This window comes from Ranitomeya imitator, chromosome 9 (assembly GCF_032444005.1).
Source record: "Ranitomeya imitator isolate aRanImi1 chromosome 9, aRanImi1.pri, whole genome shotgun sequence".
NCBI classification, from domain to species: domain Eukaryota; kingdom Metazoa; phylum Chordata; class Amphibia; order Anura; family Dendrobatidae; genus Ranitomeya; species Ranitomeya imitator.
In genome coordinates this window covers 103,533,284-103,545,648 of record NC_091290.1, presented here as the reverse complement: position 1 = coordinate 103,545,648, position 12,365 = coordinate 103,533,284, and the positions used below count along the sequence as shown (strand labels likewise).

General features: G+C 38.4%; 11 non-coding genes across 11 annotated transcripts; all 11 read right to left on the bottom strand.

The window, feature by feature from the left end:
* Nucleotides 1-91: 91 nt before the first annotated feature.
* On the bottom strand, nt 92-173 carry TRNAS-UGA (transfer RNA serine (anticodon UGA)). The gene has a single exon. It is a non-coding gene; the product is annotated as a tRNA-Ser (tRNA).
* Nucleotides 174-1,676: 1,503 nt separating this feature from the next.
* Nucleotides 1,677-1,758, bottom strand: TRNAS-UGA (transfer RNA serine (anticodon UGA)). Its single transcript has one exon. It is a non-coding gene; the product is annotated as a tRNA-Ser (tRNA).
* A 762-nt stretch (nt 1,759-2,520) lies between these two features.
* Nucleotides 2,521-2,592, bottom strand: TRNAQ-CUG (transfer RNA glutamine (anticodon CUG)). Its single transcript has one exon. It is a non-coding gene; the product is annotated as a tRNA-Gln (tRNA).
* Nucleotides 2,593-3,255: 663 nt separating this feature from the next.
* TRNAS-UGA (transfer RNA serine (anticodon UGA)) lies at nt 3,256-3,337 on the bottom strand. The gene has a single exon. It is a non-coding gene; the product is annotated as a tRNA-Ser (tRNA).
* Nucleotides 3,338-4,105: 768 nt separating this feature from the next.
* TRNAQ-CUG (transfer RNA glutamine (anticodon CUG)) lies at nt 4,106-4,177 on the bottom strand. Its single transcript has one exon. It is a non-coding gene; the product is annotated as a tRNA-Gln (tRNA).
* A 663-nt stretch (nt 4,178-4,840) lies between these two features.
* TRNAS-UGA (transfer RNA serine (anticodon UGA)) lies at nt 4,841-4,922 on the bottom strand. Its single transcript has one exon. It is a non-coding gene; the product is annotated as a tRNA-Ser (tRNA).
* A 3,080-nt stretch (nt 4,923-8,002) lies between these two features.
* TRNAS-UGA (transfer RNA serine (anticodon UGA)) lies at nt 8,003-8,084 on the bottom strand. Its single transcript has one exon. It is a non-coding gene; the product is annotated as a tRNA-Ser (tRNA).
* Nucleotides 8,085-8,846: 762 nt separating this feature from the next.
* TRNAQ-CUG (transfer RNA glutamine (anticodon CUG)) lies at nt 8,847-8,918 on the bottom strand. Its single transcript has one exon. It is a non-coding gene; the product is annotated as a tRNA-Gln (tRNA).
* Nucleotides 8,919-9,581: 663 nt separating this feature from the next.
* Nucleotides 9,582-9,663, bottom strand: TRNAS-UGA (transfer RNA serine (anticodon UGA)). Its single transcript has one exon. It is a non-coding gene; the product is annotated as a tRNA-Ser (tRNA).
* A 768-nt stretch (nt 9,664-10,431) lies between these two features.
* On the bottom strand, nt 10,432-10,503 carry TRNAQ-CUG (transfer RNA glutamine (anticodon CUG)). Its single transcript has one exon. It is a non-coding gene; the product is annotated as a tRNA-Gln (tRNA).
* Nucleotides 10,504-12,016: 1,513 nt separating this feature from the next.
* On the bottom strand, nt 12,017-12,088 carry TRNAQ-CUG (transfer RNA glutamine (anticodon CUG)). The gene has a single exon. It is a non-coding gene; the product is annotated as a tRNA-Gln (tRNA).
* Nucleotides 12,089-12,365: the final 277 nt, after the last annotated feature.

Below are 12,365 nucleotides of genomic sequence, written 5' to 3'. Positions count from 1 at the left end.
AGAGTTTGCATATCACTGTCATGGGGGTACACAAGGAAACGTGCAAATTAATCTACTCAGGTAATCAGTCAAAAAGCTTTAGAAACATATACGTAGTCGGCAGGATTTGAACCTGCGTGGGGAGACCCCAATGGATTTCAAGTCCATCGCCTTAACCACTCGGCCACGACTACTCAGACATTAACATTTGATGAGATTCACACACCTTTTCTTATAGCACCATGATTAAGATCAGTAATTATCCCTCTGGAAAATATCTCAGAAAATAGAAACAAAATTCTGGGTCCCAGTAAAAATGTAAAAATCTGATTTTAAGTCATCATCAATGGGAACCATGTACAGTTTAAGACTTTGACCTCTTCATAAGGTGGATATGGAGTGGGTCCATTCCAAAAACATCCCGAAAATTACTCTGAAAATGCTGAAAACACTGAACAAATTCATTTCCATGTAAAAAAAAAACTTGCTGTTCATATGATCGGGCTTTTGGCGTCATTTAACCACATCAAGTTTCCAAAAATTCCAAGCTGTTAACTGAAATAAGCATATCTATCTTCTGGTATTTTTCATTTAGAAGTGCTCCATACTTATAATACAAGTCAATGGCTAGGTTAGAAACACTCCTTAATGGTTCCTAAGTGACTTTTGGGGCATTTTGTGAGCTACAAAGAAAAGCCTCAAAAACAGACTCAAAAGATGCTCAAAACAATTTTTAGAAAAACACCACCAAAAATGGTGGTGTTTTAAGTTTCATTAATCCTGCTTCATAGGTAGCTTTGGCCACAGAACTCACAGTGATGACTCCATGTATGCTTGGAACATTGAAAGCTTTTTTTGGCTTTTGGTATGTTGATTTTAACGTTCTCTTTTTATGTTAAACCTTGGGAACAGGAGAACAGAGTGTCAGTGGAAAAATTGAAACATGTGTACGAAAAACTGCCCAGGTTCCACTGATGTTTGAACTCAGATCGCTGGATTCAGAGTCCAGAGTGCTAACCATTACACCATGGAACCACACACGAAAAAGACTTGGCTGCAGTTTTGTGTTCTGGAAAGCACAAGTGAACTCATGAATCATGGTGAAAACAGGCTCTAAAGCTGTAGTGTAAATCTACAATTAATACACAATGGTAAATTAATATCTCCTAAACTTTTATTCCACAAGTGTGCCAAGGGTTCCACGATATCTCAGCATGGACAGTTTTAAATGTTGATAAAAAGTGACTAGTAAAAGAGTGCTGGATCTGTTACTTGGAAAAAGAGCAAGAAAAAAAGTAATTGCAAAACTTATACTGTTAGAAAGCTGTTCATCCAGAAGTCGCTAAAAATTTTTCCCTGTGTGGTAAAAGGTTTCATCCAAGAGATAATTCAAGGTTGTTGCAAATCAAAGTGCATGTCCCAGTACATCTGCCACAACAATGGTCTGTGGCCGCTAGACAAAAGCGGGAGAAGCACCACTTACCTTGTGCCACACTCACGGTGCTTCTTTTGATTAGCGGCATGATGCACATGAGATGCAGCACCAGATCGGCTTATGGAATGTACATCCAAAAATCTAATCAGTCTGATTCTTGAAAACCGTTCCAGCGTTTGCATATCACTGTCATGGGGGTAGACAAGGAAACGCGCAAATTAATCTACTCAGGTAATCAGTCAAAAAGCTTTAGGAACATATACGTAGTCGGCAGGATTTGAACATGCGCGGGGAAAACCCAATGGATTTCAAGTCCATCGCCTTAACCACTCGGCCACGACTACTCAGACATTAACATTTGATGAGATTCACACACCTTTTTTGATAGCACCATGATCAAGATCAGTGATTATCCCTCTGGAAAATATCTCAGAAAATAGAAACAAAATTCTAGGTCCCAGTAAAAATGTAAAAATCTGATTTCGAGTCATCATCAATGGGAACCATGTACAGTTTAAGACTTTGACCTCTTCATAAGGTGGATATGGAGTGGGTCCATTCCAAAAACATCCTGAAAATTACTCTGAAAATGCTGAAAACACTGAACAAATTCATTTCCATGTAAAAAAAGACTTGCTGTTCATATGATCGGGCTTTTGGCGTCTTTTAACCACATCAAGTTTCCAAAAATTCCAAGCGGTTAACTGAAATAAGCATATCTATCTTCTGGTATTTTTCATTTAGAAGTGCTCCATACTTATAATACAAGTCAATGGCTAGGTTAGAAACACTCCTTAAAGGTTCCTAAGTGAATTTTGGTGCATTTTGTGAGCTGCAAAGCAAAGCCTCAAAAACAGACTCAAAAGATGCCCAAAACAATTTTTAGAAAAACACCACCAAAAATGGTGGTGTTTTAAGTTTCATTAACCCTGCTTCATAGGTAGCTTTGGCCACAGAACTCACAGTGATCACTCCATGTATGCTTGGAACATTTAAATCTTTTTTTGGCTTTTGGTATGTTGATTTTAACTTTCTCTTTTTATGTTAAACCTTGGGAACAGGAGAACACAGTGTCAGTGGAAAAATTGAAACATGGCGGACTGCCCAGGTCCCACTGAGATTTGAACTCAGATCGCTGGATTCAGAGTCCAGAGTGCTAACCATTACACCATGGAACCACACACAAAAAAGACTTGGCTGCAGTTTTGTGTTCTGGAAAGCACAATTGAACTCATGAATCATGGTGAAAACAGGCTCTAAAGCTGTAGTGCAAATCTACAATTAATACACAATGGTAAATTAATATCTCCTAAACTTTTATTCCACAAGTGTGCCAAGGGTTCCACGATATCTCAGCATGGACAGTTTTAAATGTTGATAAAAAGTGACTAGTAAAAAGAGTGCTAGATCTGTTACTTGGAAAAAGAGCAAGAAAAAAATTATTTGCAAAACTTATACTGTTAGAAAGCTGTTCATCCAGAAGTCGCTAAAAATTTTTCATTGTGTGGTAAAAGGTTTCATCCAAGAGATAATTCAAGGTTGTTGCAAATCAAAGTGCATGTCCCAGTACATCTGCCACAACAATGGTCTGTCTCCGCTAGACAAAAGCGGGAGAAGCACCACTTACCTGGTGCCACACTCACGGTGCTTCTTTTGATTAGCGGCATGATGCACATGAGATGCAGCGCCAGATCGGCTTATGGAATGTACATCCAAAAATCTAATCAGTCTGATTCTTGAAAACCGTTCCAGAGTTTGCATATCACTGTCATGGCGGTAGACAAGGAAACGCGCAAATTAATCTACTCAGGTAATCAGTCAAAAAGCTTTAGGAATATATACGTAGTCGGCAGGATTTGAACCTGCGCGGGGAAACCCCAATGGATTTCAAGTCCATCGCCTTAACCACTCGGCCACGACTACTCAGACATTAACATTTGATGAGATTCACACACCTTTTCTTATAGCACCATGATCAAGATCAGTGATTATCCCTCTGGAAAATATCTCAGAAAATAGAAACAAAATTCTAGGTCCCAGTAAAAATGTAAAAATCTGATTTCGAGTCATCATCAATGGGAACCATTTACAGTTTAAGACTTTGACCTCTTCATAAGGTGGATATGGAGTGGGTCCATTGCAAAAACATCCTGAAAATTACTCTGAAAATGCTGAAAACACTGAACAAATTCATTTCCATGTAAAAAAAGACCTGCTGTTCATATGATCGGGCTTTTGGCGTCTTTTAACCACATCAAGTTTCCAAAAATTCCAAGCGGTTAACTGAAATAAGCATATCTTTCTTCTGGTATTTTTCATTTAGAAGTGCTCCATACTTATAATACAAGTCAATGGCTAGGTTAGAAACACTCCTTAAAGGTTCCTAAGTGACTTTTGGTGCTTTTTGTGAGCTGCAAAGCAAAGCCTCAAAAACAGACTCAAAAGATGCCCAAAACAATTTTTAGAAAAACACCACCAAAAATGGTGGTGTTTTAAGTTTCATTAACCCTGCTTCATAGGTAGCTTTGGCCACAGAACTCACAGTGATCACTCCATGTATGCTTGGAACATTTAAATCTTTTTTTGGCTTTTGGTATGTTGATTTTAACTTTCTCTTTTTATGTTAAACCTTGGGAACAGGAGAACACAGTGTCAGTAGAAAAATTGAAACATGTGTACGAAAAACTGCCCAGGTTCCACTGAGATTTGAACTCAGATCGCTGGATTCAGAGTCCAGAGTGCTAACCATTACACCATGGAACCACACACAAAAAAGACTTGGCTGCAGTTTTGTGTTCTGGAAAGCACAATTGAACTCATGAATCATGGTGAAAACAGGCTCTAAAGCTGTAGTGCAAATCTACAATTAATACACAATGGTAAATTAATATCTTCTAAACTTTTATTCCACAAGTGTGCCAAGGGTTCCACGATATCTCAGCAAGGACAGTTTTAAATGTTGATAAAAAGTGACTAGTAAAAAGAGTGCTAGATCTGTTACTTGGAAAAAGAGCAAGAAAAAAATTATTTGCAAAACTTATACTGTTAGAAAGCTGTTCATCCAGAAGTCACTAAAAATTTTTCATTGTGTGCTAAAAGGTTTCATCCAAGAGATAATTCAAGGTTGTTGCAAATCAAAGTGCATGTCCCAGTACATCTGCCACAACAATGGTCTGTGGCCGCTAGACAAAAGCGGGAGAAGCACCACTTACCTGGTGCCACACTCACGGTGCTTCTTTTGATTAGCGGCATGATGCACATGAGATGCAGCGCCAGATCGGCTTATGGAATGTACATCCAAAAATCTAATCAGTCTGATTCTTGAAAACCGTTCCAGAGTTTGCATATCACTGTCATGGGGGTAGACAAGGAAACGCGCAAATTAATCTACTCAGGTAATCAGTCAAAAAGCTTTAGGAACATATACGTAGTCGGCAGGATTTGAACCTGAGCGGGGAAACCCCAATGGATTTCAAGTCCATCGCCTTAACCACTCGGCCACGACTACTCAGACATTAACATTTGATGAGATTCACACACCTTTTCTGATAGCACCATGATCAAGATCAGTGATTATCCCTCTGGAAAATATCTCAGAAAATAGAAACAAAATTCTAGGTCCCAGTAAAAATGTAAAAATCTGATTTCGAGTCATCATCAATGGGAACCATGTACAGTTTAAGACTTTGACCTCTTCATAAGGTGGATATGGAGTGGGTCCATTCCAAAAACATCCTGAAAATTACTCTGAAAATGCTGAAAACACTGAACAAATTCATTTCCATGTAAAAAAAGACTTGCTGTTCATATGATCGGGCTTTTGGCGTCTTTTAACCACATCAAGTTTCCAAAAATTCCAAGCGGTTAACTGAAATAAGCATATCTATCTTCTGGTATTTTTCATTTAGAAGTGCTCCATACTTATAATACAAGTCAATGGCTAGGTTAGAAACACTCCTTAATGATTCCTAAGTGACTTTTGGTGCATTTTGTGAGCTACAAAGAAAAGCCTCAAAAACAGACTCAAAAGATGCTCAAAACAATTTTTAGAAAAACACCACGAAAAATGGTGGTGTTTTAAGTTTCATTAATCCTGCTTCATAGGTAGCTTTGGCCACAGAACTCACAGTGATCACTCCATGTATGCTTGGAACATTGAAATCTTTTTTTGGCTTTTGGTATGTTGATTTTAACTTTCTCTTTTTATGTTAAACCTTGGGAACAGGAGAACACAGTGTCAGTGGAAAAATTGAAACATGTGTACGAAAAACTGCCCAGGTTCCACTGATGTTTGAACTCAGATCGCTGGATTCAGAGTCCAGAGTGCTAACCATTACACCATGGAACCACACACTAAAAAGACTTGGCTGCAGTTTTGTGTTCTGGAAAGCACAATTGGACTCATGAATCATGGTGAAAACAGGCTCTAAAGCTGTAGTGTAAATCTACAATTAATACACAATGATAAATTAATATCTCCTAAACTTTTATTCCACAAGTGTGCCAAGGGTTCCACGATATCTCAGCATGGACAGTTTTAAATGTTGATAAAAAGTGACTAGTAAAAGAGTGCTGGATCTGTTACTTGGAAAAAGAGCAAGAAAAAAATTATTTGCAAAACTTATACTGTTAGAAAGCTGTTCATCCAGAAGTCGCTAAAAATTTTTCACTGTGTGGTAAAAGGTTTCATCCAAGAGATAATTCAAGGTTGTTGCAAATCAAAGTGCATGTCCCAGTACATCTGCCACAACAATGGTCTGTGGCCGCTAGACAAAAGCGGGAGAAGCACCACTTACCTGGTGCCACACTCACGGTGCTTCTTTTGATTAGCGGCATGATGCACATGAGATGCAGCACCAGATCGGCTTATGGAATGTACATCCGAAAAACTCATCAGTCTGATTCTTGAAAACCGTTCCAGAGTTTGCATATCACTGTCATGGGGGTAGACAAGGAAACGCGCAAATTAATCTACTCAGGTAATCAGTCAAAAAGCTTAAGGAACATATACATAGTCAGCTTGATTTGAACCTGCGCGGGGAAACCCCAATGGATTTCAAGTCCATCGCCTTAACCACTCGGCCACGACTACTCAGACATTAACATTTGATGAGATTCACACACCTTTTCTGATAGCACCATGATGAAGATCAGTGATTATCCCTCTGGAAAATATCTCAGAAAATAGAAACAAAATTCTAGGTCCCAGTAAAAATGTAAAAATCTGATTTCGAGTCATCATCAATGGGAACCATGTACAGTTTAAGACTTTGACCTCTTCATAAGGTGGATATGGAGTGGGTCCATTCCAAAAACATCCTGAAAATTACTCTGAAAATGCTGAAAACACTGAACAAATTCATTTCCATGTAAAAAAAGACTTGCTGTTCAAATGATCGGGCTTTTGGCGTCTTTTAACCACATCAAGTTTCCAAAAATTCCAAGCGGTTAACTGAAATAAGCATATCTATCTTCTGGTATTTTTCATTTAGAAGTGCTCCATACTTATAATACAAGTCAATGGCTAGGTTAGAAACACTCCTTAAAGGTTCCTAAGTGACTTTTGGTGCATTTTGTGAGCTGCAAAGCAAAGCCTCAAAAACAGACTCAAAAGATGCCCAAAACAATTTTTAGAAAAACACCACCAAAAATGGTGGTGTTTTAAGTTTCATTAACCCTGCTTCATAGGTAGCTTTGGCCACAGAACTCACAGTGATCACTCCATGTATGCTTGGAACATTGAAATCTTTTTTTGGCATGTTGATTTTAACTTTCTCTTTTTATGTTAAACCTTGGGAACAGGAGAACACAGTGTCAGTGGAAAAATTGAAACATGTGTACGAAAAACTGCCCAGGTTCCACTGAGATTTGAACTCAGATCGCTGGATTCAGAGTCCAGAGTGCTAACCATTACACCATGGAACAACACACAAAAAAGACTTGGCTGCAGTTTTGTGTTCTGGAAAGCACAATTGAACTCATGAATCATGGTGAAAACAGGCTCTAAAGCTGTAGTGCAAATCTACAATTAATACACAATGGTAAATTAATATCTTCTAAACTTTTATTCCACAAGTGTGCCAAGGGTTCCACGATATCTCAGCACGGACAGTTTTAAATGTTGATAAAAAGTGACTAGTAAAAAGAGTGCTAGATCTGTTACTTGGAAAAAGAGCAAGAAAAAAATTATTTGCAAAACTTATACTGTTAGAAAGCTGTTCATCCAGAAGTCGCTAAAAATTTTTCATTGTGTGGTAAAAGGTTTCATCCAAGAGATAATTCAAGGTTGTTGCAAATCAAAGTGCATGTCCCAGTACATCTGCCACAACAATGGTCTGTGGCCGCTAGACAAAAGCGGGAGAAGCACCACTTACCTGGTGCCACACTCACGGTGCTTCTTTTGATTAGCGGCATGATGCACATGAGATGCAGCGCCAGATCGGCTTATGGAATGTACATCCAAAAATCTAATCAGTCTGTTTCTTGAAAACCGTTCCAGAGTTTGCATATCACTGTCATGGGGGTAGACAAGGAAACGCGCAAATTAATCTACTCAGATAATCAGTCAAAAAGCTTTAGGAACATATACGTAGTAAGCAGGATTTGAACCTGCGCGGGGAAACCCCAATGGATTTCAAGTCCATCGCCTTAACCACTCGGCCACGACTACTCAGACATTAACATTTGATGAGATTCACACACCTTTTCTGATAGCACCATGATCAAGATCAGTGATTATCCCTCTGGAAAATATCTCAGAAAATAGAAACAAAATTCTAGGTCCCAGTAAAAATGTAAAAATCTGATTTCGAGTCATCATCAATGGGAACCATGTACAGTTTAAGACTTTGACCTCTTCATAAGGTGGATATGGAGTGGGTCCATTCCAAAAACATCCTGAAAATTACTCTGAAAATGCTGAAAACACTGAACAAATTCATTTCCATGTAAAAAAAGACTTGCTGTTCATATGATCGGGCTTTTGGCGTCTTTGAACCACATCAAGTTTCCAAAAATTCCAAGCGGTTAACTGAAATAAGCATATCTATCTTCTGGTATTTTTCATTTAGAAGTGCTCCATACTTATAATACAAGTCAATGGCTAGGTTAGAAACACTCCTTAAAGGTTCCTAAGTGACTTTTGGTGCATTTTGTGAGCTGCAAAGCAAAGCCTCAAAAACAGACTCAAAAGATGCCCAAAACAATTTTTAGAAAAACACCACCAAAAATGGTGGTGTTTTAAGTTTCATTAACCCTGCTTCATAGGTAGCTTTGGCCACAGAACTCACAGTGATCACTCCATGTATGCTTGGAACATTTAAATCTTTTTTTGGCTTTTGGTATGTTGATTTTAACTTTCTCTTTTTATGTTAAACCTTGGGAACAGGAGAACACAGTGTCAGTGGAAAAATTGAAACATGGCGGACTGCCCAGGTTCCACTGAGATTTGAACTCAGATCGCTGGATTCAGAGTCCAGAGTGCTAACCATTACACCATGGAACCACACACAAAAAAGACTTGGCTGCAGTTTTGTGTTCTGGAAAGCACAATTGAACTCATGAATCATGGTGAAAACAGGCTCTAAAGCTGTAGTGCAAATCTACAATTAATACACAATGGTAAATTAATATCTCCTAAACTTTTATTCCACAAGTGTGCCAAGGGTTCCACGATATCTCAGCAAGGACAGTTTTAAATGTTGATAAAAAGTGACTAGTAAAAAGAGTGCTAGATCTGTTACTTGGAAAAAGAGCAAGAAAAAAATTATTTGCAAAACTTATACTGTTAGAAAGCTGTTCATCCAGAAGTCGCTAAAAATTTTTCATTGTGTGGTAAAAGGTTTCATCCAAGAGATAATTCAAGGTTGTTGCAAATCAAAGTGCATGTCCCAGTACATCTGCCACAACAATGGTCAGTGGCCGCTAGACAAAAGCGGGAGAAGCACCACTTACCTGGTGCCACACTCACGGTGCTTCTTTTGATTAGCGGCATGATGCACATGAGATGCAGCGCCAGATCGGCTTATGGAATGTACATCCAAAAATCTAATCAGTCTGATTCTTGAAAACCGTTCCAGAGTTTGCATATCACTGTCATGGCGGTAGACAAGGAAACGCGCAAATTAATCTACTCAGGTAATCAGTCAAAAAGCTTTAGGAATATATACGTAGTCGGCAGGATTTGAACCTGCGCGGGGAAACCCCAATGGATTTCAAGTCCATCGCCTTAACCACTCGGCCACGACTACTCAGACATTAACATTTGATGAGATTCACACACCTTTTCTTATAGCACCATGATCAAGATCAGTGATTATCCCTCTGGAAAATATCTCAGAAAATAGAAACAAAATTCTAGGTCCCAGTAAAAATGTAAAAATCTGATTTCGAGTCATCATCAATGGGAACCATTTACAGTTTAAGACTTTGACCTCTTCATAAGGTGGATATGGAGTGGGTCCATTGCAAAAACATCCTGAAAATTACTCTGAAAATGCTGAAAACACTGAACAAATTCATTTCCATGTAAAAAAAGACCTGCTGTTCATATGATCGGGCTTTTGGCGTCTTTTAACCACATCAAGTTTCCAAAAATTCCAAGCGGTTAACTGAAATAAGCATATCTATCTTCTGGTATTTTTCATTTAGAAGTGCTCCATACTTATAATACAAGTCAATGGCTAGGTTAGAAACACTCCTTAAAGGTTCCTAAGTGACTTTTGGTGCATTTTGTGAGCTGCAAAGCAAAGCCTCAAAAACAGACTCAAAAGATGCCCAAAACAATTTTTAGAAAAACACCACCAAAAATGGTGGTGTTTTAAGTTTCATTAACCCTGCTTCATAGGTAGCTTTGGCCACAGAACTCACAGTGATCACTCCATGTATGCTTGGAACATTGAAATCTTTTTTTGGCTTTTGGTATGTTGATTTTAACTTTCTCTTTTTATGTTAAACCTTGGGAACAGGAGAACACAGTGTCAGTGGAAAAATTGAAACATGTGTACGAAAAACTGCCCAGGTTCCACTGAGATTTGAACTCAGATCGCTGGATTCAGAGTCCAGAGTGCTAACCATTACACCATGGAACCACACACAAAAAAGACTTGGCTGCAGTTTTGTGTTCTGGAAAGCACAATTGAACTCATGAATCATGGTGAAAACAGGCTCTAAAGCTGTAGTGCAAATCTACAATTAATACACAATGGTAAATTAATATCTTCTAAACTTTTATTCCACAAGTGTGCCAAGGGTTCCACGATATCTCAGCAAGGACAGTTTTAAATGTTGATAAAAAGTGACTAGTAAAAAGAGTGCTAGATCTGTTACTTGGAAAAAGAGCAAGAAAAAAATTATTTGCAAAACTTATACTGTTAGAAAGCTGTTCATCCAGAAGTCACTAAAAATTTTTCATTGTGTGCTAAAAGGTTTCATCCAAGAGATAATTCAAGGTTGTTGCAAATCAAAGTGCATGTCCCAGTACATCTGCCACAACAATGGTCTGTGGCCGCTAGACAAAAGCGGGAGAAGCACCACTTACCTGGTGCCACACTCACGGTGCTTCTTTTGATTAGCGGCATGATGCACATGAGATGCAGCGCCAGATCGGCTTATGGAATGTACATCCAAAAATCTAATCAGTCTGATTCTTGAAAACCGTTCCAGTGTTTGCATATCACTGTCATGGCGGTAGACAAGGAAACGCGCAAATTAATCTACTCAGGTAATCAGTCAAAAAGCTTTAGGAATATATACGTAGTCGGCAGGATTTGAACATGCGCGGGGAAAACCCAATGGATTTCAAGTCCATCGCCTTAACCACTCAGTCACGACTACTCAAACGTTAACATTTGATGAGATTCACACTCCTTTTCTTATAGCACCATGATCAAGATCAGTGATTATCCCTCTGGAAAATATCTCAGAAAATAGAAACAAAATTCTAGGTCCCAGTAAAAATGTAAAAATCTGATTTCGAGTCATCATCAATGGGAACCATGTACAGTTTAAGACTTTGACCTCTTCATAAGGTGGATATGGAGTGGGTCCATTCCAAAAACATCCTGAAAATTACTCTGAAAATGCTGAAAACACTGAACAAATTCATTTCCATGTAAAAAAAGACTTGCTGTTCATATGATCGGGCTTTTGGCGTCTTTTAACCACATCAAGTTTCCAAAAATTCCAAGCGGTTAACTGAAATAAGCATATCTATCTTCTGGTATTTTTCATTTAGAAGTGCTCCATACTTATAATACAAGTCAATGGCTAGGTTAGAAACACTCCTTAAAGGTTCCTAAGTGACTTTTGGTGCATTTTGTGAGCTGCAAAGCAAAGCCTCAAAAACAGACTCAAAAGATGCCCAAAACAATTTTTAGAAAAACACCACCAAAAATGGTGGTGTTTTAAGTTTCATTAACCCTGCTTCATAGGTAGCTTTGGCCACAGAACTCACAGTGATCACTCCATGTATGCTTGGAACATTGAAATCTTTTTTTGGCTTTTGGTATGTTGATTTTAACTTTCTCTTTTTATGTTAAACCTTGGGAACAGGAGAACACAGTGTCAGTGGAAAAATTGAAACATGTGTACGAAAAACTGCCCAGGTTCCACTGAGATTTGAACTCAGATCGCTGGATTCAGAGTCCAGAGTGCTAACCATTACACCATGGAACCACACACAAAAAAGACTTGGCTGCAGTTTTGTGTTCTGGAAAGCACAATTGAACTCATGAATCATGGTGAAAACAGGCTCTAAAGCTGTAGTGCAAATCTACAATTAATACACAATGGTAAATTAATATCTTCTAAACTTTTATTCCACAAGTGTGCCAAGGGTTCCACGATATCTCAGCAAGGACAGTTTTAAATGTTGATAAAAAGTGACTAGTAAAAAGAGTGCTAGATCTGTTACTTGGAAAAAGAGCAAGAAAAAAATTATTTGCAAAACTTA